Raw genomic sequence first — 22,576 nt, forward strand, 5'->3', positions numbered from 1 at the left:
CCGCTTGCGAGCGCACTGCCGCTCACGAGCGGGTCTGAATGACCCCCTTAATACATTGGATTTTTTAATAGTCTCTTTTTGCAATTGTGTATATATACTGTATATATTTTGCAGTGCTTAGTATATGTGAGCTCTGTATATTGTAGAGTGCTATGTATGTGTATAGCATAATGCACAGTGATATGTAGTGCAGTATTGCTCAATTTTGTGTGTAATGTGTGCAGCATAATATTGCACTGTGCTGTGTATGTGTATACTGTACAATGCTCAGTATATTTTTGTAAACCCTCGTCTTACCAATTGTAAATAAATTCTGGGATTAGCCAATATATTCAAGTTCAATGTTAATTACCCTGAGTGATGGTAGACATGCCACATAGCACAACACACCCCTCGATGGCATGCTGCAAGTGGCAGACTGGCCGTCAGCATCACCGGGAAATTCCCTGGGGGCCGCCTGTTGGCTGGGTGACTTTTTTTTTTAAGATGTGGACTAGAGCGAGATGTCCTTACTTTACACTGTACATACACCAGCCTCTATATCCCCCTTTGCTGCTGCTGCAGCTAGTGGCAGGATCACTTCCTATGCTATTCTGACAGGTACCCCCTTCTCCCCTGCACTCTCTCCCACTGGCCCCTTAACCCCTACAGCCTCTCCCCCTTCTCCCCTGCACTCTTCCACTGTCCCTTTCTCCACTGCACTCTCTCCCACTGTACCCTTAGCCCCTGCAGCCTCTCCCCCTTCTCCCCTGCACTCTTTTCCACTGTCCCTTTCTCTCCTGCATTCTCTCCCTCTGGCCCCTTAACCCCTGCAGTTTCTCCCACTGTCCCCATTTTCTCATCTGTACCTGTGCCCCCTCCTCATCTGTGCCTATGCTCCCTACCAGCATGATTGCCTCTGCCCCCTTACCGCATGGCTGCGATAAGATTTGGCATGGATGGACAGTGGGCCATTCACATGCAACACCACAAAATTGAACCTAAGGATGGCAGGTAAGCACAAATTTCTGTTACTAAGGGGCATATTTATCACAATACACATTTTTAATACAGATGCGATAAATATTTTACACCAAAGGCTCAATGTGTAAATTAATATTTTCATCCAAATTGACTAAAATCCTCATGCCTGTAGACAGGCTCCGATAAGAGCCTGCCCTGGTAAAGAGCTGGAAGCTTTCTGGTTTGGTCTGTGCATATATCACCAGGGGCCAACGGAGAGGGATCCGGAACACCCCTCTCCAGAAGAATTTGCTAAATTGTAGCCCATAGGCTACTATAGGGTAACGCTATCTGGACATGGCGTTAACCTAACGGGGCCAAGCTTGGGAGTGTTTCACAATATACTAGTAGAAAAGCCGGGGCCACTTGCTTGTGTTTGTCTCCCAGGCTGAAAGTTGCCAGCCAGCCTCTGTTGCTTACTCAGTAATCAAACAATAAAAGTTTACACAAAAATGCAACTGGACAGGTTTAGGGTTTTGAGCTAGAGCATATAAAAGAGGACATTTCACCATTCCGACCAGATTCCTCCAGTGCTGCAAGGACATCCAAACTGGTAAGATGTATCTCTCGTTCGGGTCTCTATTACTGCCTGAATACTCAACTAGGACTAAGGCATTTGGGCTAATTTTTAGTCAGGGCTGAAGTTCATTTGAAGAGATGTGTGACTTTCTCTCTGACAATGGATAACTTTTTTAAAGCTATGTTTATTTGGACTATAAATTAATGTAAAAGGCATCAGGTACTAGAGATAACATTTTGGTACCTATGCTAGGATTTAGGGTCAGAAATTAGTGCCTCGAATAAATAGCCCAAATCAACAGTACTCAAATTAACTCGCCCAAATCATAACTATATACAGTATATATATGCAATTCATGTGATTGTTTATTACATTTTGGTTTTTCTTGTCTGCTTAGTGGAAAATGCTGGTGCACAGTCTTGTGGTGCTCTCTTTGGCACTTGCTGGAGTATATTGTACTAGATGTGGTAAGTACTTCTGTATGCAAGAAATAATTGAAATAATATCATAATATGCCATTTGGATTGCTGTAGGAGGTATCATATTATAAAGCAAGGAAAGTACTGAAATACTGGTTTCTACTAGTAACGTTTTGTATCAGTGTTCTTTTCATACAGGTGAATAGGGCATATGTAGGCAATCAGAACTGAGGAGTAATAAGAGTGCGACCACATATTACAATGAAGATAATGATCCTCTGCATTTAACTTTGGAAAAACATGAAAAACACTAGGGCATTTGTTATGCTATATGGTCAGTTTAAAAAGCATTGCGTCGCAAGCAGGGCGATGGTGGGGCATTGCACACGTGCGGCGTGCGCAATGCGCGTGCACAAGCCCCGGAACAAGTGAGAAATTCACCTGCTCCAGGGCTCGCTACAAACGGGGCAGCTGTCGACGTTGATTGACAGCTCGCCCCGTTTTGTAGGTGGGGAGGGTGGCCGGACAAACTGAGGCATTCCTGAAGGAACGCCTGCCGTTTGTGGGCGGCCCTACTGACATCACGAGTGATGTCAGTAGTGAGCTTCCGGCTCTATTAGAGCCGGAAGTTCACTGGGTCTTGCGGCAGACAAGACCCTACCACAAGGGTCTCGTCGCAAGCTCGATGGTCGTGACCATCGCGATCATCACCTGGCTGCGCGCAAAAGCTGTGGGTGGTCACCCACAGCTTAGCGAGCGGCCAGGGGGCCGAGATTTTTTAAACAAAGCGGCCACCCTGATTCAGAGCGAGCGCTCGCTTTTTGCGAGCGGCTCTGAATCAGGCCCTTAGTTCCATATACTGAAATACTAAGTAAGCTGGCTTGCTAGCCCCAAAGTCTGCCACATATGCCCATTCCTGATACTCAATGTAATATGGGTCCATTCAGAATTTCAACATAATTAATACTGTGCATTTTTATAAATTGATTGTCTTAGATGGATGCAGCTTTTTAAGTCATATACTCCTCAAATAAGAGCAGCTTTTATTTAGTACACCAAATAAAATATATATCAAGCTGGAGAGAGAGATGTATCATCATGCTTACCCCAAATACTACATTAAAATTGCATGTGACTAACTATTACTGAGAAGAAATTTATCCTCTGCCCCCATCGATCCTGATTTTTTAAAGTTCTGATTCTGCATTCATAATCTTACATACAGTAGTGTAGAACTGCTATGATTGGGGTAGACTTTATAGCAAGTATTTGTATAGTTTGTATTGTACAATATAGAGCTATCATTCCTTGCTTTAATACTCGGTGCATTTTACTCTAGCCATACAGCATCATAAATGTCTTATTACTATTTAATATATTTTCAAACTTGAAAGAGGAGGATCCAGCAGACTCATCCACTGGATTGACTCCTCTATGTTGAAAATTGTTTATTCTCTATTCTGTGCTTTGTAAAACAGGTCACAATTAGAAAGCATTGAACATTTCACTAGGTAACACAGATTGTCATTCTTAGCGTCTATTATGCAAAAGAAGCAAAACATTCTGAATCTGCTGGCATGCTGGAATGAGGACGGTGAAGACAGCGACCAGTCAAATTGCGGGTGCTCTACTGGCAGAGGTTCGAACTATGGGTACAGAAGCTGCAAGGAAATCAAGAGCTCAGATAAGCAAGCAGAGGGTGAGCTAAAGCTATAACACCAGTGATTACATGCAGCGCCATATCAGGACTGCAGTGCGCCCTGTGCTTCACTGCCGCCCCTCTCGCTCCCCCTCGCCCCCTGATCACATACCTTTTTCCGCCAGGGGGTGGGTGGCGGGCGGGGATCTTCATCGACATTGCTCTGCAAGCGCCATGCATCACTGCAGGAGGTCTCTTCATGCAGACCTCCGGAGCCAGGCACCACCCTCCCTACGGTCCTGGTGACATGTATAAATGTAACACTCCCCGCCAGAATGTAACACTCACCATGGTGTCCGGTGGTTCTGTTAGGTATGGAGAATCGGATACACTGCAACAGAGGCGCTTTTTCTTCCTTTCTTGGCAGAGAATTGGGAATAGAGTAAGATAGAGCAAGTACAAATGTGTCCTTATACATCTAGCCTCAATACGCCACACAGCGCGACTTGCCCGGCGTGAATGAGCTGCCAGGTTTCGTGCTACTCTGCTAGCGTTGGGCGTCTTTTTTTGCTAAAAATGTGTCTAAGTCGCAATGTGATGTTAGGAGACTGTGCTGACTAATTTGAAATGTGACACTTGTTTATCTGTGAGCACCCGAGTCTGTATATGATGCACTACGGAGCTTGGAATGAAAATATATGTGGCTGCCACGTTGTAGCACTTCGTAAACAGAATCAGAGACAGAATCAGAGACTCAATAGTACACAGATATACAAGTGTCTTATATCAAATGAATCAGCACAGTCCACTGGTGCTTCCTAGTCACATTGCATTGCGACACAGATGCAAAAAAGACACAAAAAAGATGCCTGATGCTATCAGAGTCTAACTGGACCAGGCGCGCCAAGAGGGACTTTATAGCGCGAATGCAGCAAAGATGTATAAGGGCACATCTGTAACTGTGTACAGTACCTGGACAAACCATGCTGCACTGCAAGGGGTGCAAATACATACTTTTTTTTGCACGTGTAGCAAATACTGGCTGTTTTTGCATGTAGCCCACAAATGCTGGAATGCTTTATTTTTACACTGCAATTTACATTTCAGTTTGGACACCCACCTCCCAAATCTAAATCTCAGTGCAACATGGTTTTTACCAAGATGCATAGTTACTTGCTCTATATTACTCTGGGCCTGATTCAGCAAGGACCGCAATTGTAAAGCTGCACGCAGACTATAGATATATGATGAATGCATGCAGGCTATAGATATATGATGTATGCACGCAGGCTATAGATATATGATGTATGCACGCAGGCTATAGATATATGTTGTATGCACGCAGGCAGCTTTGCAATTGCGATCCTTGCAAATATGGAAATGCAGCAGAAGGCATCACGCCTCCTGCTGCATTACGTATCCGAGCTGCGTTGTCCAACGCAGCATCGGATACTCTGCGGACCATCGGCCACCGCAGATTAGAGTATGAGGCCAGGAAATCTCCGTCAGCCAACGGAAATCCTGGCCTCTACCTACCCCCCCAACGACTGCAACATGCCTCAGTTTCGGAAACGGAGGCCATCGCTGCCCCCTCCCTGCCAACAAACGGCAGCAGATTGTCATCACTGGCAGTCTGCGTGTGGGATCGCAGACTTGTTTTGCACATGCGCAGAACGGGTCATGCGCCTGTGCAGATTCCCAGTCATCGGGAATCTGCATTCAGCAGTGTACTTGCATGCAGTGCTGAATTAGGCCCTCTATTCGAAATTTTGGTCAGGCTCACAGTTTTTTAATTAACTATTCCTCATGTAGCTTTGGGTAATAGATGCCAGATAAACAGATTTCCACAAGATATTAATTTAAACAATAAACATTCACATATATAATACATTCTAACATATATCTAGCTAAACTAATCTCAGATATTTAATATATATTTGGTGACTAATCTCGAATCATAATGTTATAACTTAGAGGTATATATACTAAAGTGTGGGTTTTTAGAAGTAGAAATGTTGCCCTTAGCAACCAATCAGATTCTACTTAACATTTATCTAGCACCTTATAGAATATAATAACTAGAATCTGATTAGTTGCTGTGGGCAACATCTCCACTTATAAAATCTCTTACTTTAGTAAATATATCACTTAGTGTTAAGTGTTGTCTGAAAGTCACAAACCTCAAATATACCTCTGCTCTCACCCTTTGTGTTTATTCAGCACTCACTGCGAGGGTACAGCTCCTCCAGGCACCATAACTCTCCTCCCTTGTCTGTCACTCGATCCTGGGCAGAGGCAAATAGATGGCTCTCCCTCTGTTCATGTATATATAAAACATTTAAACTAGGGGTGTGCACCGGCCACTTTTCGTGTTTTGTGTTTTGGTTTTGGATCTGGATCTTTCTTCGTGTTTTGGATCTGGATTGGTTTTGCCAAAACCACCCTTCCGTGTTTTGGGTTCTGGGTTTTGTGTTTTGGATCTGTATTTTTTTTTTAAAAAGCATAAAAACAGCTAAAATCACAGAATTTGTTGGTTTCTCTGCTCCTATGCTATTATTAACCTCAATAACCTTAATTTCCACTCATTTCCAGTCTATTCTGAACACCTCACACCTCACAATAGTGTTTTCATGTCCAAAAGGTTGCACCGAGGTAGCTGGATGACTATGCTAAGCGACACGAGTGGGCGGCACAAACACGTGACCCATCTAGGAGTGACACTGCAGTGGCAGACAGGATGGCAGTTAGAAAAACTAGGCCCCAAACTGTACATAATGCAAAGAAAAAAAAGAAGTGCAAGATGGAATTGTCCTTGGGCCCTCCCACCCACCCTTATGTTGTATAAACAGGACATGCACACTTTAACAAATCAATCATTTCAGCGCCAGGGTCTGCCACACAACTGTGGCTGAAATGATTGGTTCGTTTGGGCCCCCACAAAACAAGCTGGCAATTAATGTGTCCCTGCACAAACTGGCTCTACGGAGGCAAGATGTCATCCTCATCCTCCTCATCCACCGATTCCTCACCCTCTTCAGTGTGTACATCCTCATCCTCACAAAGTATTAACTCGTCCCCACTTGAATCCACCAACACAGGTCCCTCTGTACCTTCTGGAGGCTGGTCTCCCTGGAAGAGCTGATAATTCATTTTGATGAACATCATCTTCTCCACATTCTGTGGAAGCAACCTCCTACGCCTTTCGCTGACAAGGTTCCCGGCTGCACTAAACACTCTTTCGGAGTACACACTGGAGGGGGGGGCAACTCAGGTAAAATAGAGCCAGCTTGTACAGGGGCCTCCAAATTGCCTCTTTTTCCTGCCAGTACAGGTATGGACTGTCTGACATGCCTACTTGGATGCTGTCACCGATGTAATCCTCCACCATTCTGTCAATGGTGACAGTATCATATGCAGTGACAGTAGACATGTCAGAAATTGTTGCCAGGTCCTTCAGTCCGGACCAGATGTCCAAACTTGGTCCTGCCTGCCCTGCATCACCGCCAGCGGGTTGCTTAGGATACCTAAGTTTTTTCCTGGCAGCCCCAGTTGCGGGAGAAAATGAAGAAGGAGCCGTTGACGTGTCACGTTCCGCTTCAGCTGACAGTGTGTTCACCAGCAGGTCTTTGCACCTCTGCAGGCTTGTGTCGGCCGGAAAGAGAGACACCACATAGGCTTTAAACCTAGGATCAAGCACGGTGGCCAAAATGTAGTGGTCTGATTTCAACAGATTGACCACCCTGGAATCCTGGCAAAGCGAATGAAGGGCTTCATCCACAAGTCCCACATGCCGAGCGGAATCGCTCCGTCTTAGCTCCTCCTTCACTTTCTCCAGCTGCTTCTGCAAAAGCCTGATGAGGGGAATGACCTGACTCAAGCTGGCTGTGTCTGAACTGACTTCACGTGTGGCAAGTTCGAAGGGCTGGAGAACCTTGCACAACACGGAAATCATTCTCCACTGCGCTTGAGTCAGGTGCATACCCCCTCCTTTGCCTATGTCATAGGTGGATGTATAGGCTTGTATGGCCTTTTGCTGCTCCTCCATCCTCTGAAGCATATAGAGGGTTGAGTTCCACCGCGTCACAACCTCTTGCTTCAGGTGATGGCGGGGCAGGTTCAAGAGTGTTTGCTGGCGCTCCAGTCTTCGGCACGCAGTCGCTGAATGGCGAAAGTGGCCAGAAATTTTTCGGGCCACCCAAAGCGTCTCCTGCACGCCCCTGTCGCTTTTCAGAAAATTCTGCACCACCAAGTTTATTGTGTGAGCAAAACATGGGACGTGCTGGAATTTGCCCAGATGTAATGCCCGCACAATATTGGTGGCGTTGTCAGATATCACAAATCCCCAGGAGAGTCTAAGTGGGGTAAGCCACTGGGCGATGATTTCCCTCAGTTTCTCTAAGAGGTTGTCGGCGGTGTGCCTCTTACTGAAACCGGTGATACACAGCGTAGCCTGCCTTGTAACGAGCTGGCGTTTCTGAGATGCTGCTACTGGTGACGCTGCTGCTGTTGCTGCGTAAGGTGATACATCTACCCAGTGGGCTGTCACAGTCATATAGTCCTTAGTCTGCCCTGTTCCACTTGTCCACATGTCCGTGGTTAAGTGGACATTGTGTACAACGGCATTTTTCAGGACACTGAGGACACTTTTTCTGACGTTTCTGTACAGTCTCGGTATCGCCTGCCTAGTGAAGTGGAATCTAGATGGGATTTGGAACCGGGGACACACTACCTCCATCAATTGTCTAAATCCCACTGCACTAATGGCGGATACCGGACGCACGTCTAACACCAACATAGCAGTCAAGGCCTCAGTTATACGTTTTGCTTCAGGATGACTGCTGTCGTACTTCATCCTCCTCGCTAAGGACTGTTGGAGGGTCAATTGTTTAGTAAAAGTTGTGGTGTTCCTACTTCCTCTCTGGGATGATGAACGACTCCCAGCAGCAGCAACAGCAGCAGCGGCAGCAGTAGGCGTAGCAATGCAGGATCCTCCAGAGGAATCCCGGATAGGAGAGTCAGTCATGCCAGTGACATGGCCTGCAGGACTACTTCCGATCCTGACTAAGGAGGAAATTGACGAGGAGGGAGTTGACGGTGTGGTTTGCAGGCGCTTGGATACAACAGGACAACGGGATTTAGGTGTCCCTGGACTGCTTACGGTCTTAGCCAAAGTTTCTGAACTTGACAGTAACTTTTTATGAATGCGCTGCAGGTGCCGTATAAGGGAGGATGTTCCTAGGTGGTTGACGTCCCTACCCCTACTTATTTCACCTTTACATATGGTACATATGGCAAGACAGTTGTTGTCCGGATTTGGATAGAAATATTGCCAGACCAAAGAGGTGGAATGTTTGGTCTTCTGCCCAGGCATGACCGTGATGGGCTTTTTCATCCCACGGACAACAACTGTCTCCCCCGGAGCCTGATTTAAACAAACCACATCACCATCAGAATCCTCCTCGCCAACTTCCTCCTCAGCGCCAGCTACACCAGTATCCTCATCCTGTTGTACTTCAACAGTGACATCTTCAATTTGCATATCAGCAAGTGGACTGTGGGTGCTCCTTTCAGCACTTGCAGGGGGCGTGCAAATGGTGGAAAGAGCCACCTCTTCCCGTCCAGTGCTGGGAAGGTCAGGCATCGCAACCACCACCACACTTGGACTCTCCTTGGGGATTTGTGATATCTTCTTAGAAAGCACAGTTCTTCGCTGTGCTTTTGCCAGCTTAACTCTTTTGATTTTTTTAGTGGGAGGAGGGCTTCCATCGTCATGTGAAGCTGAACCACTAGTCATGAACATACTAGGGATCGACCTTAGCCGTTCCTTGCCACTCCGTGTCGTAAATGGCATATTGGCAAGTTTACGTTTCTCTTCAGCTGATTTAAATGTCTTTTTCAAGGTCATTTTCCTGAACTTTGCCATTTGGGATTGTATGTGCCCTCTACTATGACATTGGGCATCGGCCTTGGCAGACGACGTTGATGGCATGTTATCGTCTATGTCATGACTAGTGGCAGCAGCTTCAGCACTAGGTGGAAGTGGTTCTTGATCTTTCTCTATTTTATTTTTAACGGAGAAAGTTTGGTCCTCCATTTATGTTATATCGATTTGATATATACGTGCGGCTAAACACAGAAAATAATTTTTTTTTTGGTTTGGACTGGAGTGTACTTTGTGGGTTACAGCACCCTTTAACGGTCAAGCCAGCCGGCCCTTTACTTATGACACAGGCGCACTCTTGGCACTACTTTGTTGATGCACGTGCGGCTACTGCGCACACAATTCACAAACACAGAAAATAATTTTTTTTTGGTTTGGACTGGAGTGTACTTTCGGGGGTTACAGCACCCTTAACGGTCAAGCCAGCCGGCCCTTTACTTATGACACAGGCGCACGCTTGGCACTACTTTGTTGATGCACGTGCGGCTACTGCGCACACAATTCACAAACACAGAAAATAATTTTTTTTTGGTTTGGACTGGAGTGTACTTTCGGGGGTTACAGCACCCTTTAACGGTCAAGCCAGCCGGCCTTTTACTTATGACACAGGCGCACGCTTGGCACTACTTTGTTGATGCACGTGCGGCTACTGCGCACACAATTCACAAACACAGAAAATAATTTTTTTTTGGTTTGGACTGGAGTGTACTTTCGGGGGTTACAGCACCCTTTAACGGTCAAGCCAGCCGGCCCTTTACTTATGACACAGGCGCACGCTTGGCACTACTTTGTTGATGCACGTGCGGCTACTGCGCACACAATTCACAAACACAGAAAATAATTTTTTTTTTGGTTTGGACTGGAGTGTACTTTGGGGGTTACAGCACCCTTTAACGGTCAAGCCAGCCGGCCCTTTACTTATGACACAGGCGCACGCTTGGCACTACTTTGTTGATGCACGTGCGGCTACTGCGCACACAATTCACAAACACAGAAAATAATTTTTTTTTGGTTTGGACTGGAGTGTACTTTCGGGGGTTACAGCACCCTTTAACGGTCAAGCCAGCCGGCCCTTTACTTATGACACAGGCGCACGCTTGGCACTACTTTGTTGATGCACGTGCGGCTACTGCGCACACAATTCACAAACACAGAAAATAATTTTTTTTTTGGTTTGGACTGGAGTGTACTTTGGGGGTTACAGCACCCTTTAACGGTCAAGCCAGCCGGCCCTTTACTTATGACACAGGCGCACGCTTGGCACTACTTTGTTGATGCACGTGCGGCTACTGCGCACACAATTCACAAACACAGAAAATAATTTTTTTTTGGTTTGGACTGGAGTGTACTTTCGGGGGTTACAGCACCCTTTAACGGTCAAGCCAGCCGGCCCTTTACTTATGACACAGGCGCACGCTTGGCACTACTTTGTTGATGCACGTGCGGCTACTGCGCACACAATTCACAAACACAGAAAATAATTTTTTTTTGGTTTGGACTGGAGTGTACTTTCGGGGGTTACAGCACCCTTTAACGGTCAAGCCAGCCGGCCCTTTACTTATGACACAGGCGCACGCTTGGCACTACTTTGTTGATGCACGTGCGGCTACTGCGCACACAATTCACAAACACAGAAAATAATTTTTTTTTGGTTTGGACTGGAGTGTACTTTCGGGGGTTACAGCACCCTTTAACGGTCAAGCCAGCCGGCCCTTTACTTATGACACAGGCGCACGCTTGGCACTACTTTGTTGATGCACGTGCGGCTACTGCGCACACAATTCACAAACACAGAAAATAATTTTTTTTTGGTTTGGACTGGAGTGTACTTTCGGGGGTTACAGCACCCTTTAACGGTCAAGCCAGCCGGCCCTTTACTTATGACACAGGCGCACGCTTGGCACTACTTTGTTGATGCACGTGCGGCTACTGCGCACACAATTCACAAACACAGAAAATAATTTTTTTTTGGTTTGGACTGGAGTGTACTTTCGGGGGTTACAGCACCCTTTAACGGTCAAGCCAGCCGGCCCTTTACTTATGACACAGGCGCACGCTTGGCACTACTTTGTTGATGCACGTGCGGCTACTGCGCACACAATTCACAAACACAGAAAATAATTTTTTTTTTGGTTTGGACTGGAGTGTACTTTGGGGGTTACAGCACCCTTTAACGGTCAAGCCAGCCGGCCCTTTACTTATGACACAGGCGCACGCTTGGCACTACTTTGTTGATGCACGTGCGGCTACTGCGCACACAATTCACAAACACAGAAAATAATTTTTTTTTGGTTTGGACTGGAGTGTACTTTCGGGGGTTACAGCACCCTTTAACGGTCAAGCCAGCCGGCCCTTTACTTATGACACAGGCGCACGCTTGGCACTACTTTGTTGATGCACGTGCGGCTACTGCGCACACAATTCACAAACACAGAAAATAATTTTTTTTTTGGTTTGGACTGGAGTGTACTTTGGGGGTTACAGCACCCTTTAACGGTCAAGCCAGCCGGCCCTTTACTTATGACACAGGCGCACGCTTGGCACTACTTTGTTGATGCACGTGCGGCTACTGCGCACACAATTCACAAACACAGAAAATAATTTTTTTTTTGGTTTGGACTGGAGTGTACTTTCGGGGGTTACAGCACCCTTAACGGTCAAGCCAGCCGGCCCTTTACTTATGACACAGGTGCACGCTTGGCACTACTTTGTTGATGCACGTGCGGCTACTGCGCACACAATTCACAAACACAGAAAATAATTTTTTTTTTGGTTTGGACTGGAGTGTACTTTCGGGGGTTACAGCACCCTTAACGGTCAAGCCAGCCGGCCCTTTACTTATGACACAGGCGCACGCTTGGCACTACTTTGTTGATGCACGTGCGGCTACTGCGCACACAATTCACAAACACAGAAAATAATTTTTTTTCTGGTTTGGACTGGAGTGTACTTTCGGGGGTTACAGCACCCTTAACGGTCAAGCCAGCCGGCCCTTTACTTATGACACAGGCGCACGCTTGGCACTACTTTGTTGATGCACGTGCGGCTACTGCGCACACAATTCACAAACACAGAAAATAATTTTTTTTTGGTTTGGACTGGAGTGTACTTTCGGGGGTTACAGCACCCTTAACGGTCAAGCCAGCCGGCCCTTTACTTATGACACAGGTGCACGCTTGGCACTACTTTGTTGATGCACGTGCGGCTACTGCGCACACAATTCACAAACACAGAAAATAATTTTTTTTCTGGTTTGGACTGGAGTGTACTTTCGGGGGTTACAGCACCCTTAACGGTCAAGCCAGCCGGCCCTTTACTTATGACACAGGCGCACGCTTGGCACTACTTTGTTGATGCACGTGCGGCTACTGCGCACACAATTCACAAACACAGAAAATAATTTTTTTTTGGTTTGGACTGGAGTGTACTTTCGGGGGTTACAGCACCCTTAACGGTCAAGCCAGCCGGCCCTTTACTTATGACACAGGTGCACGCTTGGCACTACTTTGTTGATGCACGTGCGGCTACTGCGCACACAATTCACAAACACAGAAAATAATTTTTTTTTTGGTTTGGACTGGAGTGTACTTTCGGGGGTTACAGCACCCTTAACGGTCAAGCCAGCCGGCCCTTTACTTATGACACAGGCGCACGCTTGGCACTACTTTGTTGATGCACGTGCGGCTACTGCGCACACAATTCACAAACACAGAAAATAATTTTTTTTTTGGTTTGGACTGGAGTGTACTTTCGGGGGTTACAGCACCCTTAACGGTCAAGCCAGCCGGCCCTTTACTTATGACACAGGCGCACGCTTGGCACTACTTTGTTGATGCACGTGCGGCTACTGCGCACACAATTCACAAACACAGAAAATAATTTTTTTTTGGTTTGGACTGGAGTGTACTTTCGGGGGTTACAGCACCCTTTAACGGTCAAGCCAGCCGGCCCTTTACTTATGACACAGGCGCACGCTTGGCACTACTTTGTTGATGCACGTGCGGCTACTGCGCACACAATTCACAAACACAGAAAATATATTATTTTTTTAGCACTTGGGGGGAGCACCCCTGATGGACAGAGCACCCCCTGGACAACACTACAGCACTCCTTTAGGACTGGGACACTGCACAGGACTTTGGAGTGGACACAGCCCCTATGGAGAACTGACTGCACAACACAGTCCAGCCAGCCCCTATGGACTTTGAAGTAGTGGACACAGCCCCTATTAACAACAGCAGCACAGCACAACACAGCCAGCCCCTATGGACTTTGAAGTAGTGGACAACAGCAGCACTACACTACACTACACTACACAGCCCTAACTCCCACCCTCCCTCTTCACTGTCCACAGCCGAGTGAGAAAATGGCGCCGACGCGGGTACCTTATATAGGATCCAAAACCCGCGAGACTCGGAAGGCGGGATGATGACGTTTTGCCTCGATTTCAGATCCGAGTCAGGCGGGAAAAGTCGAGCCTGACTCGGATCGGACTCGGATCGGGGGGGCTCGGGGGGGTTCGGATTTCAGAAATCCGAACCCGCTCACCCCTAATTTAAACCAGTGTCAAAATAATTATACTACAACCTGGTGGGGTAAAAGCTTCAAGAAAGTAAGCACATGTATTTTCAATGTATGCATTGCAAATGTATATCAGCTCTGTTGTGGCATGGCACATACCTATATCTAGATCTCCGGCAATGTATTCAACAGCAATGTATCAAACTTTTCTGTTTTCTCTTTTTCAAAGCTTTAATGCAAAACATTGGTACTGTGCTGCTATTATGTAGAATACATTCACAGAGTGCAGTCTGATGTTATTTTATTTATTACCCCCATGATACTGGCACCAGAGGCTGTGGTCTTAAGAGTACACATGCATATGCACTGTGACATGCATGTGAGTATATATGACCAAGTTACACTCCTGTTTAGATGGAATATACATGCTGAACACTGAAGATGGATTATCCTATCAGACCTACTGTGACATGACGACCAATGGCGGAGGTTGGACTTTAGTGGCCAGTGTCCATGAGAACAACATGTATGGCAAATGCACAATTGGAGATCGCTGGTCCTCCCAGCAGGGGGGATAACCTTAACAATCCAGAGGGTGATGGAAACTGGGCAAACTATGCCACATTTGGGCTACCTAATGGAGCTACCAGTGATGATTACAAGGTATACAAAACAATACATTACACCTGCATTACTAATCTGCCTAACAAACACACAATGAACAAAGGTATAAAACACTTCCAGGAGAATCACAAGAAAATCAAATTAAGTATTTAACAATGACAATAACCTGAGATAAAGCATATTCTAGTAGCAGACTCTAATATAGTCAGACATAGAGAACAACATTCTTTGGTTGTGACATTTTTAGTTTTAAGCATTCTGTGCATAATTCCTCTTGTCATTTTTGTTCTGCCGGGACTTTCCTCCTATTATACCACAAAGCAGTGTGAACTTTCACCATTGTCACCCCAGATCTATGTATAGATGTCAAATTCCACAAAATGTGCAATGTGTAATTAAGAAGAACAGTGGCTTCTGCAAAGCACAGAGGTTAATGCACTAGTAGCAGATGTGCCATGTTTATGTCAGGCACAGGGCCATAACTATGCATTCTGTGCCATCGCACAGGGCCCTGGAGGCGTCCTTCAGCCAATATGTGGCTTGCAGGTGGCCTGGAATGGTAGCCCGCAACCAATAGCGCTACAGCTGAGCTGCCCGGAGTGTATAAGGTTGTTCTGGGCAGTGCTCTATTTCTCTGAAACAGTGGCCCCACCCACTAGGTGCGACATCATTACATCATGGGTTTAGGGGGTGGGCACGGGTGGTGGGACCAGCACAGGGTGCACTGTCGCTCTGTTATGGTGCTAGGTAGGTGTACATCAGCTGCATTGACACCCATACATATTTGCTATTAGGACTGATGAAATTGTGAAATTTTTTAAAAATTGTAATGCCACTTCACTCATTGCAAGTTGTTGTTAAAGGGTTCCTTTTCAAGAATAAACTTTGACATTTTATGAAGGCTAGTTATGTAACTAAAGACAATCTAATGTAATAACTATTTTAGGCAAATATATGCAGACTCCTATTAACAAAGCCAAGAAAACCTTTTATTAGATCTTTGTTAGTTGCCATCAATACATTTCCTGAAGATCATTCTAAGAATTAATTTTCTATTTTCAAATTATTGCAGCCCATACTGTATTTGTACAGTGTGCTACATAACAGCTGAAAACCTAAAATCTCTGAGTAAATTAGTTTATACAATCATCTGTTATTTCCTATTTGCATCTAGAATCCTGGGTATTATGATATTATTACCAAAGATTTGGGCATATGGCATGTTCCCAACAAGACACCCTTGTCCCAGTGGAGGAATTTATCTCTCCTGAGATACCGCACAGACAACGGCTTCTTTTCTCAAGAGGGTGGTAATCTTTTCCAGTTGTACAAAGTAAGTGCTCTAATAATTGTTATGTCTGGGTTCTTCCATCCTGATATGTGATATCATGAAAACAGCAGCAAGTATTAATATAGGATACAACATAATGATACAAGCTGCATACGTTTTGAACAATGTAATGGTTTCTGGCAACACTCCTGGTAGATATGACTGAAGCTATCCAAGTTCAGCACCTTTTATTCATTTTTACTAGTAACAGGACCTAGTAGCAGTTTGTAGTTACTCGACAAAGAAGCTGTATATACTACATGGTGTTTGTACCTCATGAACACGTGATTGTTGATTCTCCCTCAGAAATATCCTGTGGTGTACAATGTCGGAGCCTGTCTGACAGACAATGGACCAGCTGTTCCTGTTGTGTATGACTTTGGAAGCGCTGAGAAGACAACATCGTACTACTCACCATTTGGAACAAGTATGATAATATATAATTGTACAGTAAGCTGGGAATGATAGCCGTATTAAGGTGACCTGCATACTAATACATCTTTCTCTCTATGTAGAAGAGTTCACTGCTGGCTATGTCCAATTCCGAGCTATAAACACAGAAAGAGCAGCTCTGGCTCTGTGCCCAGGTGTGAAGGTGATGGGCTGCAATGTAGAACATGTAAGTATCAGTACTCCAGTTAGTAGTATAGGTATAAACCTAGACAGGTACAGTAGGTATATACCGTTACTTGGAAACTATTTCAATTTATAATCCTGGTGGGAGGTGCAAGGCAGGGGAGGGGTAAATGGCGTGTCATCTACATTAACGGCACCTGAATCCCGGTGCAGGTTAAAATCCTGGTGCCGGCATCCTGACCGCTGCAATGCTGAATGTAAGTAGTGGGGTTGGGGGGAGGGGTAGGGTTTAGGGGTTAGCGTTAGGCACTAGGGGGAGGGTTAGACACTTAGGTGGGAGGGTTAGGTTTAGGGTACAGGGGAGGAGAGGTTTGGTTAAGGCACTCGGGGGGGTTTAGGGTTAGGGATCAAAGAGGAAGGGTTAGGCTAGGGAGAGGGGGAGGGTTAGCATACCGACCAACAAGTGTGTTGTATGTTAACCCCGTCGGGATCCCGGCTTCGGGATTCTGACCGTTGGGATCCCAACTGTCAGCATTTCATACCCAACCCCTTGCCCACTACACTGGTGAAGTGGGTGGGATCTTCAGATGTGCCCTTATATACTGTGGCTTCTGTCACGCCAAACTGCTCATCTCAACGCACCAGGCCCTGTGCGACTCGGCCATGCCGAGCGTCTTTCTCACTCAAAATGTGTGTCTTATTCACATATGTAAAACAACTGGAAGAGACAAAACTACTTTGCTAGAATTCAATGATTAATTTGATGTGCGACATGTGTACAGTCATCTGTGTGCAAACGAGTCTAAATCTGTATATGAAGTGCTACGATGCAGCGGCTGCATCTTTATCTCACGCCAAGTTCCGTTGTGCTTCATCTGCGACTTTGTACATGATTAAAGCTAAATCCTCTGCCGTTAAAGTTGCAGTCCAGCATCTCAAGTACCCTGTAAGTGGTGTTTCTCTGCATCTGTGATGCGAAAAAGATGCACAATTGAAAGAAAAAGACAGTAAGCTTCACTTCCCGGAGTGGCTCAGTGGCACCGGGTGTCTCGTACCATATGTCGTATAGACATTGGTGTATGAGGACACCTCTGCAGGAGCCTAGTCTGCTCTCCCAATGTCTGGAAGAACTCCACGAAAATTGAGAGTCTGCTGGACTCTCCGGGAGAGAATACAGGTGTGACTATATGAATATGAATTTGTGAGTATATCTAGTTATATTTAGGGGCTGATTTTCAAAACATGTCTGTATATTTACTTTGCATTTTTTTGTAGCATTGCATTGGTGGAGGTGGCTACATCCCAGAGGGAGACCCCAAGCAGTGTGGAGACTTTGCAGCATTTGACTGGGATGGGTACGGAAAACATGCAGGATGGAGTACCACCAAGGAGATAACTGAGGCAGCTGTACTCCTCTTCTATCGTTAATTTGCTCCTATCTGACTATAACAGTTTGTATGCATGAAATTATGTGTTACCCAGCTTTTATATATGTGTGTGATGCATGAATAAGGGCAAAAACATTGATACTTCAATTATTTGTGAGAAAAGAACAAATTCAAGTTAGAAAACCAAATTCGCAATATTTCTCTGAAATAAAGAAATTGTCCATATTTGTCTTGTTTGTAGGGATGGTTTTTGAGTTATAATTCGGGATTCCATCTGGTCTATTTTTAAAAAACCAGTCTCAGCAGCCTTAACAGACAACAGTTATTGTACCTGCCATTTGATGGCAGTAATAAGAACAGACTGACTGTGACAGAACGTACTAATCAGTATAACACCAAACTGCCATTCCCACCTGACTTCAGTTATTTTGCAGGAGAATAATACTAACTTCTCATGGTGATCTGATGCATGTGCTTTCCTTTATAGTCATTAATGTAATCATGTGAAGGGATGTTGCAATTCTATAGGCATGGGTGTATCTAAAATTCACAATACTTACCCCTTTGTCTGCGCCATGTTTCCAGAAATCTGTACATGCACTCTACATTTTCCCAGAGATCTGCTTATGTGCAATAGGCCAGTTATTTGTGCTAGGGAACCTAACCACACATTGTCCTCACTATCTAGATAGAAATTACAAAATCTGCCACTCTATTCATTCTTTGTAAGTTTTACAGTATCTCCAGTATGTCCCTCCCATTGGCCATTAATAGTGTTCTCCTCTGTTGACGTTTGGGTAGAAGAGTCATTCACCACACTTTTGGAATAAACTGCTAGAAGTAGTGCCCTCTTACGCTGGTCTGTGACATTAGGGACCTCATTAAGAGATAGGAGCAAATCCATCTTAACGGCTTCATGTAGAATTGGGTGCATTACTTACATCCGAAACGTGGACATGAAATGTGTGCAGAAAAAATAATACTTAGTAGCAGGTACCCTAAGATACGTTTGAAACTCTTTAAGCATATAAATAGGATGTCATCATCATCAACTTCATCAACTTCAATAAATAAACAAAAACAAATGACGTGCCACCCCAATGTGATATAAGCACCAGAATGGGCTTTTACCCACTATTGCAAGGGGAGAAACAGCTTGGAGCTCCTCCACAAAACCACAAAGAGGCTGCGGCAGGCTTGGTGGATCACACTATTACATATAAAATGTTATTAAATATAAACCCCCATTGTTTATCACTTTAAAATCTTCTTTGCCGTATAGTCCAAGTGGAAACTAATAATCTGAACAGACGGTAGTGACTTGCTATAATTTTGTCACTCTCTAATAAACAGAGTCCTATCAGCTGGAGTGGTCATTAGGCGAGCAGCTACTCTAGATGTGGCTCGTTAGTGCTGCTGATGGTCTTTATTTCGCATCTTCACGTCAGCCCTCTAATTTCTGCAAAGGACAAGCCCACTAGAGGCGTATGTGAGGATGTTTACACATATAGTTGTCACATTTCCAGCAGGTGTTCTACACCTATGTGAAAATACCAACACTGTACAAGTCTACATTATTTAAACATTTTGGTGCAGTTTTACAGATAGCAAATGCGTATAGTCATGCCACACAACTTCGCCAACACAATAAAAAAACAAAACATGGGAGCGCTCAAAGAATTATAGCTGCTGGTTTGAAAATGTTGACAATATTTAATAAACATATTAAATATGCAAAGAAATAAATAAAAAATTATTTTGTAATAACAACCAAATAGAACTATACAATCTAATTAATAGATTATGACCACAGGTGGCATTGCACAGATCCGGATAATGATTACATAAGAATATTTGGTATGTGGCACCACCCACTCGGGAATCGTCTCCACATCCACATTTCATTTTACCCAGCAGCCACGTGGGTCGGGTAACCAGGGGGGGAGGGCATTGCAGATATTATCAGTACTAGCTTGTTCAGAAGCTGATGACATGTGACTGTGCCATACAGGCTAGGCACTACATAAAAATGTGATAGAAAAGAAAATACTGTGCTAAATGTACAGTGGTGATCAATAAAAATAAACAGAAATAATGCTCTCTAATATGTATACAAAAAGGCTTGTTTGAATGTCACAAATAAATATTTAATTATATAGCATAAACACAAAACATATAACATTTATACATACAACATTTGAGTAATTAAATGGTAACTAGTCATGCCTAGTGCAACTTGTTAGTAATGTAAGTACACAAGGCATAGAGAACTTCAAATATAAAAATCTAAGAAAAAATATTAAAAATAAAAGTGAGAAGTGTTCATATAATCCTTAGAGTATTATAGTTCAATCAGCACTTGATATTAAGTATCACTTGGTTCATAGATAAATATCCATTTATAACAGTTTGTTTCCACTTTAGCAGCCTCACAGATGAGTCAGCAAGTCTGTTAATTGCAGCTGAATAGTGTGTGAATGCAATCCGTCAACACTGGCATCCCAGCAGTTCACTAGTCATCTTATCAAACTCTGCCGTCAGAATGTATATTACCTCAGTCTTATATTGTAGAATATTCAACCCCTCAAGGTATTGTGATCACTCCGGGGTGCGCAATCAAGATGCTGCTTCCCTACCACAGGATAGCAGCAGGAGGTGAAGTACTGGCTTCTCAAAGATATTCAGCCGCTATTGTATTGATGTACGGCTGCTCTCACCAACAGTATGTATTCGACGGCTGCTGAGATGGTGTACGGCTAATCTCACCAGCAGCGTGTATCCAGGATACTATCAGGAACCGAGTGGAATGGAGGTGATGACATAAAAATTAGGGATGTGCAGGCTCGGTTTTACTCGGATTTACTCGTTTCTTATCGCCACTTTACCGCAATTTCGGATTTATTATATTGGCTATCCAAAACACATGATACGCGATAGCCAATAAAATGCCGTTTAAAGATCCGAGTAAATCCGAGTAAAACCGAACCCGCTCACCCCTAATAAAAATGTGCCTATGAACTTGCAGTCTGCTGTTGCAGCTTACTAACCTGATTACTACTGCTTTCTTACCATTTACACTGGTTACTAAGGGATTGGCACTTGTATATTGTTGGCATTAATATCCGATTTAGTGGACTTGTGGCTTTGAAAATTTCTTATGAAATAGTCTTATATAATCATTATCCGGATCTGTGCAATACCACCTTTGGTCATAATCTATTAATTACATTTTTTTATTCTATTTGGCTGTTATTACAAATTAATTTGTTATTTATTTCATTGCATTTTTAATATGTTTATTAAATATTGTCAAGTTTTCAAACCAGCAGCTACAGTATACAGCTATAATTCTTTGAGCGCTCCCATTTTTTGTTTTATTTATTGTCTATTATTCTTAAGGTGGGTTCCAGTTTCACCTTGTGGGCAGCTGATACAGTCGGGTATATTTTTATTATAGTATTTTCTCATTATCAGCATCCATATTATCTATTTAAACTTGACATACACCCAACTCTAAATAGGCCCCTCTGTAAGGAAATAGGGGTGATTATGTTTATTGAGGAATAAAGGTTGGCTGCTAGATATTCAGTGCCATAACAGAGCGGCACTGCGCCCTATCCCTCTACCGTCCCCGTGCCCTGAGCGCATAACATTGTGCTGAAGGGGCCTGGCCGCTTTCATCGGGATGTACAGCACTGCTCAAACACCTCTAGTTAAGGCCCTGCCCATATTACAGTATGGGGACTGTGGTCCAGATCGGGAGTGAAAAGTAATCAGCAGATATCAGTGATATTTACTGCCTTACCTAAGTGATGTATGGATGTGAACATTTTACTAGTGCAAGGGAAAAGTCAGTAAAAATTAATCTTTTAGTGATAATCAATATGTCCTTGAGAGAGATGTACACACTAAGGGGGAGTTAATACAGACAACTAAACAAGAAGGGAGCAGAAGCGCTCAGGAATGGAGCTCCTAGGAGAGAAGAAGCATAGGTAGTATTAGGAGACGTATGTAATGCTGCCGTTATATGGGAATAGGCAGCATGCAGTCAGTTGTGCACAGGAATGGGACGGTGCCCTTACTAACTGTAAAAGAAAAAAAATAACTCAAGGGGCCCCGGTCAGCACTCTGAGCAATCCCCCCAGCACTTTGACATTCTACAGGGTACCTTCTTCACCCGCTCAGCCAACACTCTGCCAATCAGTGACATTGAGTAGCAAGTCTGTGATACAATAGCATCTTCACTCACTGGTTGCCCGAATGCCATATGGCACGAGATACCCAGTGTGACTGAGACACAACGAGAGGAGTAGCGTACTATATTATTGCACCTTAGTCGCATCGCAAACGCAGGGAAAAGTCACTCATAGTATACCAGAGATGCCAGACTGCGACTTTAATGGCACAGTAATTGGTTTTACACACATACAAAGTCACTGATGAAGCACAAAGGAATTTGTTGTGAAAAAAACCATAGCCACTCGTATCAGAGCACTTCTTACACAGACTCAAACTCAATCGCACACAGATGGACAAATGTTGCATATCAAATTGAGTCGCATCACTCCTCTACCTGCTCCATGCATATAAGGTAATAAGTGAGGGCAGAGTATAGC

The 22,576-nt window shown here is 44.4% G+C and overlaps 1 pseudogene across 1 annotated transcript; it reads left to right on the top strand.

Moving 5' to 3' along the window:
• Window positions 1–1,541: 1,541 nt before the first annotated feature.
• LOC148542059 (intelectin-1-like) lies at window positions 1,542–21,203 on the top strand (annotated as a pseudogene). Its single transcript, XR_015878931.1, has 8 exons — window positions 1,542–1,555; window positions 1,920–1,989; window positions 3,476–3,640; window positions 14,457–14,705; window positions 15,841–15,999; window positions 16,303–16,423; window positions 16,512–16,615; window positions 17,848–21,203. The product of XR_015878931.1 is annotated as an intelectin-1-like (transcript).
• The last annotated feature ends 1,373 nt before the right edge of the window (window positions 21,204–22,576 follow it).

Source organism: Taudactylus pleione, unplaced genomic scaffold, assembly GCF_031769625.1.
Source record: "Taudactylus pleione unplaced genomic scaffold, aTauple2 ptg000016l, whole genome shotgun sequence".
In the NCBI taxonomy this organism is placed as follows: domain Eukaryota; kingdom Metazoa; phylum Chordata; class Amphibia; order Anura; family Myobatrachidae; genus Taudactylus; species Taudactylus pleione.